Source organism: Lolium rigidum, chromosome 3 (genome assembly GCF_022539505.1).
Source record: "Lolium rigidum isolate FL_2022 chromosome 3, APGP_CSIRO_Lrig_0.1, whole genome shotgun sequence".
Taxonomy (NCBI): Eukaryota; Viridiplantae; Streptophyta; class Magnoliopsida; order Poales; family Poaceae; genus Lolium; species Lolium rigidum.
This window is the reverse complement of record NC_061510.1, coordinates 261,304,267-261,310,572: the sequence shown is the minus strand read 5'-3', so window position 1 is coordinate 261,310,572 and position 6,306 is coordinate 261,304,267.

Genomic DNA, 6,306 nt, shown 5'->3' with positions numbered 1-6,306 from the left:
ACTTTCAGTAGATTTGTGCAATGTCCAGAAGTGTTAAGAATGATTATGTCACCTCTGAATATATGAATTATGCACTGACCCTCTAATGAGTTTGTTTTGAGTTTGGTGTGGAGGAAGTTTTCAAGGGTCAAGAGAGGAGGATGATACAATATGATCAAGAAGAGTGAAAAGTCTAAGCTTGGGGATGCCCCCGTGGTTCATCCCTGCATATTTTAAGAAGACTCAAGCATCTAAGCTTGGGGATGCCCAAGGCATCCCTTCTTCATCGACAACTTATCAGGTCACCTCTAGTGAAACTATATTTTTATTCCGTCACATCTTATGTGCTTTACTTGGAGCGTCTTTATGTTTTTGTTTTTGTTTTTGTTTGAATAAATTCGGATCCTAGCATTCTTTGCTTGGGAGAGAGACACGCCCCGCTGTTTCGTATGAACACATATGTTCTTAGCTTTATTTTTAATGTTCATTGCGAAAGTTGAACTATTTCATTCATTGTTATATGGTTGGAAACAGAAAATGCTGCATGTGGTAAATGGTATAATGTCTTGAATAATGTGATACTTGGCAATTGTTGTGCTCATATAGATCATGTTTAAGCTCTTGCATCATGTACTTTGTACCTATTAATGAAGAACTACATAGAGCTTGTTAAAATTTGGTTTGCATGATTGATCTCTAGAGTCTAGATATTTTCTCGGTTAAGGTGTTTGAACAACAAGGAGACAATGTAAAGTCTTATAATACTTACAATATGTTCATATGTGAGCTTTGCTACACCTTTTATACTTGAGTTTGCTTCAAACAACCTTGCTAGCCTAGCCTTGTATTGAGAGGAATTCTTCTCGTGCATCCAAATCCTTGAGCCAAAAACTATGCCATTTGTGTCCACCATACCTACCTACTACATGGTATTTCTCTGCCATTCCAAAGTACATTACTTGAGTGCTATCTTTAAAATTCTATTCTTTGTCTTTACAATATATAGCTCATGGGAAAATAGCCTTAAAAACTATTGTGGTGAAGAATATGTACTTATGTGTCTTATTTCTTAATAAGTTGCTTGTTGAGCGGTAACCATGTTTCTGGGACGCCATCAACTTTACCTTTGTTGAATATCATGTGAGTTGCTATGCATGTTCGTCTTGTCTGAAGTAAGGGCGATTTTCATGATCAAATGGTTTGAGTATGCATATTGTTAGAGAAGAACATTGGCCCGCTAACTATAGCCATGATTCATGGTGGAAGTTTCAGTTTGGACAACTAATCCTCAATCTCTTATGAGAATTTTATCTGTTGTTGAATGCTTATGCATTAAAGAGGAGTCCATTATCTGTTGTCTATGTTGTCCCGGTATGGATGTCTAAGTTGAGAATAACCAAAAGCGAGAAATCCAATGCGAGCTTTCTCCTTAGACCTTTGTACAGAGCGGCATAGAGGTACCCCTTTGTGACACTTGGTTGAAACATATGCTATGCAATGATAATCCATGTTAATCCAAGCTAATTAGGACAAGGTGCGAGCACTATTGGTATACTATGCATGAGGCTTGCAACTTATAGGATATCTTATACATAACACATATGCTTTATTACTACCGTTGACAAAATTGTTTCTTGTTTTCAAAATGAAAAGCTCTAGCACAAAAATAGTAATCCATGCTTCCCTCTGCGAAGGGCCTATCTTTTACTTTATTGTTGAGTCAGTTTACCTATTCTTTCTATCCTAGAAGCAAACACTTGTGTCAACTGTGTGCATTGATTCTTACATGTTTACTTGTTGCACTTGTTATATTACTTTGTGTTGACAATTATCCATGAGATATATATGTTGAAGTTGAAAGCAACCGCTGAAACTTATATCTTCCTTTGTGTTGCTTCAATGCCTATACTGTGAATTTATTGCTTTATGAGTAACTCTTATGCAAGTCTTATTGATGCTTGTCTTGAAAGTCCTATTCATGAAAAGTCTTTGCTATATAATTCATGTGTTTACTCATTGTCTTCACCATTGCTTCGAATCGCTGCATTCATCTCATATGCTTTACAATAGTATGATCAAGATTATGATAGCATGTCACTTCAGAAATTATGTTTGTTATCGTTTACCTACTCGAGGGCGAGTAGGAACTAAGCTTGGGGATGCTTGATACGTCCCAAACGTATCTATAATTTCTTATGTTCCATGCTACTTTATTGATGATACTCACATGTTTTATACACATTATATGTCACTAGTCATTAACCCGTGCATCGCGCGGGCTAGAATTTATAATTATATTTTTTAAATTTGAAATGTAATATTCAAAAGGTCCATTCGTGCTATTATAATGCAGCTTCATATTTCTATGAGGGCATCCAACCTCTGTGCATGTGCACACTCCAGCAATTGACGAAATACACAATTTGTAGTTCTCAGGAAAATATTCGCGAGACCAAAAATATTCTCGAGATGCAAGAGTTTTATATTAATCGTGGTAGTATAATAATGCAATAGTGACCTCAATGGCATGCACATATATGTGGAAGTAATAGTCGCTTGTTTATATATTTTTTTTGCCTTACATGCTTGTTCATTAATTACGGTGTTATCGACAATGTTGCTAAAAGACTGCCGAAATGGGTCAAAGAATATTTGGATGAGAGAACACCACCGATAGTCTACATATTTATTTTTAAGTAGGGCGAATTTTTATTGCTTTCCATGCCCACGTACTCAAATTGTGGTTAACTGGAATTATTTCACTAACAACACCCTAGTGCCAATATGGGAAATTAAATTTCAAATTACAGGTATTCTATTTGCAGAACAAATCATGTTTATTTCACAACAAAAGTTAACAACTCACGTTTTAAATCATATATTTATTACAGACTGTGTATATGCACTTGGTAAAATGAATTGGAAAAGTTGAGAGTAGATTAAACAATGCGAGCAGGCATACACAGTCTGACATATTGCTGCAGCTGCCTTGTGCATAAGCCTGATATCAAGGATTCATCTTGCACCAAAGTTTTGCACTACATGACATGGACATATATCAATTGCAGTACTTATGTCCATCTTTGCTAGCAATAATGAATAACTTTAGGTAATTCTTCAAAAGGAAAAACATGTGCAACTAAAATTCTACAACAATAAGAAACTTTTTTAATAAAATACTAATATTTGTTGGTTCTATATTCCAGTGGATTCCACGATTTGCGCTGCAATTTTATCAATATTTTTAAATATATTCGAATCAACTGCTGGGATTAACACAAATTACAAAATAAGAACTCACTAATTATATGCATGATTTGTTTAGCTAATTTTATCATTTATAGTTGTATTTGAGGCAAACGCAGGACACTAAAGAAGATTTTTTTGCAGTTACAAATTTATTTGAGGCAAACACACACCACTGAAAAGGATTTTCGCAAAAGCGGGCACCAAACAGTTAACCCTGAAGTTCAGAAGTGGTTGCATCATGTATAATGTTTGGGGCCGATGGTACAGTACGCATCTATATGCAGGTGCCGCATGAAAATACATCGTACACCAAATTGCTTTGCATAGACTTGATAGATTAAACAATGCGAGCTGACATAAAGTAGGGAGAAGCAATGCATCTTACCACAGACCAAATATTTGGAAACGGTGATCCAGAAAACATCAGTCGCTGCATGCATGGCTGATGGTCCCGTACGTATTGCTAATATCGCTGCATGGCTGATGGTTCCCTATCGCCAATCCGATCTACATTAATCTTCTAATCCCCTTAAACTGAATAGATTTACTGACATATGCGTACATGTCTTGCCGATGCTGGGAAGATCTCATCAGCGATCCACCGGATATATGTGCGAACTTGTTGACGGAGATGGCGTAATACTTGGCGCTTCTTCCATACAGATTGACTCGACAATAACCGATGCCTAGTTTCATTGATGCATTGAGATGCCTACTTGGCTTGTTCGTCCGCTGCCACCGTTGGGTTTTTAATTCGGCTACCAGCTGCCCCCTGCGCATCACCTAGTTGATGGAATCTGCGAACGCATGCAAAGGCGAGAGGTGAGTTGAATAAGAATATATAAAAAAATGATATGAAAAATAAAACGAATTTTAGAGGAAGAACCACAATCCTCGATCAGGTAGAGACTAATACCGTTTTAACTCAGGTTTCCAGATTGCAACCGTCTCCCTATATATTCTTGGCTTTTGAATTGCTAGTCACGTTCTACCAGTTTGGGTCTCCAGATTGATTGGTTGATGCTACCGGCAAATCTAGCAACTAATTAACAACCTTACTAATTTAGTTACTTTTAAATTCAAGAGTCCATACTATATCTGGCCTTTTTTTTCCCACATCACACGTATGAACGCGATGTTAGACTATCGTGCTACATTATCTGTGGCGTCCTAGGTACCTTTTTGGAACGGTTAATCTTAGCCGCAAATTAAATATCTAACAGCCTAATTAATCTTGATGATGTGGATTAACGTGGAGGCTTTATTGGTGCCTCCAATTAGTAAATATAAGATATTTATGCATTTTCCGGCACTAACCTATTGACGAGATGCCGAAGAGCCAGTTGCTGTTTGCTGCTGTTTTTGGTTTCAGAAATCCTAGTAAGGAAATATTCTCGGAATTGGACGAAATCAACGCCCAGGGGCCTATTTTTCCACGAAGCTTCCAGAAGACCGAGGGAGATATGAAGTGGGGCCACGGGGTGCCGCCACACTAGGGCGGCGCGGCCCTAGCGTGTGGGGCCCCCGTGACGCCTCGTGACCTGCCCTTCCGCCTACTTAAAGCCTTCGTCGCGAAACCCCCAGTACCGAGAGCCACGATACGGAAAACCTTCCAGAGACGCCGCCGCCGTCAATCCCATCTCGGGGGATTCAGGAGATCGCCTCCGGTACCCTGCCGGAGGGGGGAATCATCTCCCGGAGGTCTCTTCATCGCCATGATTGCCTCCGGATCGATGTGTGAGTAGTCCACCCCTGGACTATGGGTCCATAGCAGTAGCTAGATGGCTGTCTTCTCCTCATTGTGCTATCATGTTAGATCCTGTGAGCTGCCTATCATGATCAAGATCATCTATTTGTAATCCTACATGTTGTGTTTGTTGGGATCCGATGAATATTGAATACTATGTCAAGTTGATTATCAATCTATCATATATGTTGTTTATGTTCTTGCATGCTCTCCGTTGCTAGTAGAGGCTCGGCCAAGTTGATACTTGTGACTCCAAGAGGGGGTATTTATGCTCGATAGTGGGTTCATGCCTCCATTGAATCCGGGACAGATGACATAAAGTTCTAAGGTTGTGGATGTGCTGTTGCCACTAGGGATAAAACATCGATGCTTTGTCTAAGGATATTTGTGTTGATTACATTACGCACCATACTTAATGCAATTGTCTGTTGTTTGCAACTTAATACTGGAGGGGGTTCGGATGATAACCTGAAGGTGGACTTTTTAGGCATAGATGCATGCTGGATAGCGATCTATGTACTTTGTCGTAATGCCCTGATTAAATCTCATAGTACTCATCATGATATATGTATGTGCATTGTTATGCCTTCTTTATTTGTCAATTTCCCAACTGTAATTTGTTCACCCAACATCTGTTTATCTTATGGGAGAGAAACCACTAGTGAACTGTGGACCCCGGTCCAATTCTTTACATCTGAAATACAATCTACTGCAATTGTTCTTTACTGTTCTTCGCAAACAATCATCATCATCCACACTATACATCTAATCCTTTGTTTACAGCAAGCCGGTGAGATTGACAACCTCACTGTTACGTTGGGGCAAAGTACTTTTATTGTGTTGTGCAGGTTCCACGTTGGCGCCGGAATCCCTGGTGTTGCGCCGCACTACACTCCGCCACCAACAACCTTCACGTGTTCCTTGACTCCTACTGGTTCGATAACCTTGGTTTCTTACTGAGGGAAACTTACTGCTGTGCGCATCGCACCTTCCTCTTGGGGTTCCCAACGGACGTGTCAACTACACGCAACAATTATCTGACCCGGTGGAACTCCATAAGAAATTCTTGTGAAGGAGTAATTGAGGCACAAGCCATTGCATGGTTTCGCAATTGGTGCAGAAGAGGTTCACCGCTGTGGCAAAAGCTACAGAGAAACATGCCAACAACTCTGGCAGAAATGATACGAGTGGCGGATAATTATGTGTTGGGAGATCCAATGCAACCGGCAGTACAAGCTGAGCCGGAACAAACAAACCAGCCTCAGCAGCGCCAAGAGGAATACCGGGATAACCGGCACAACAAAAGAAGGGAAGATTTTTCGGATAGAAGG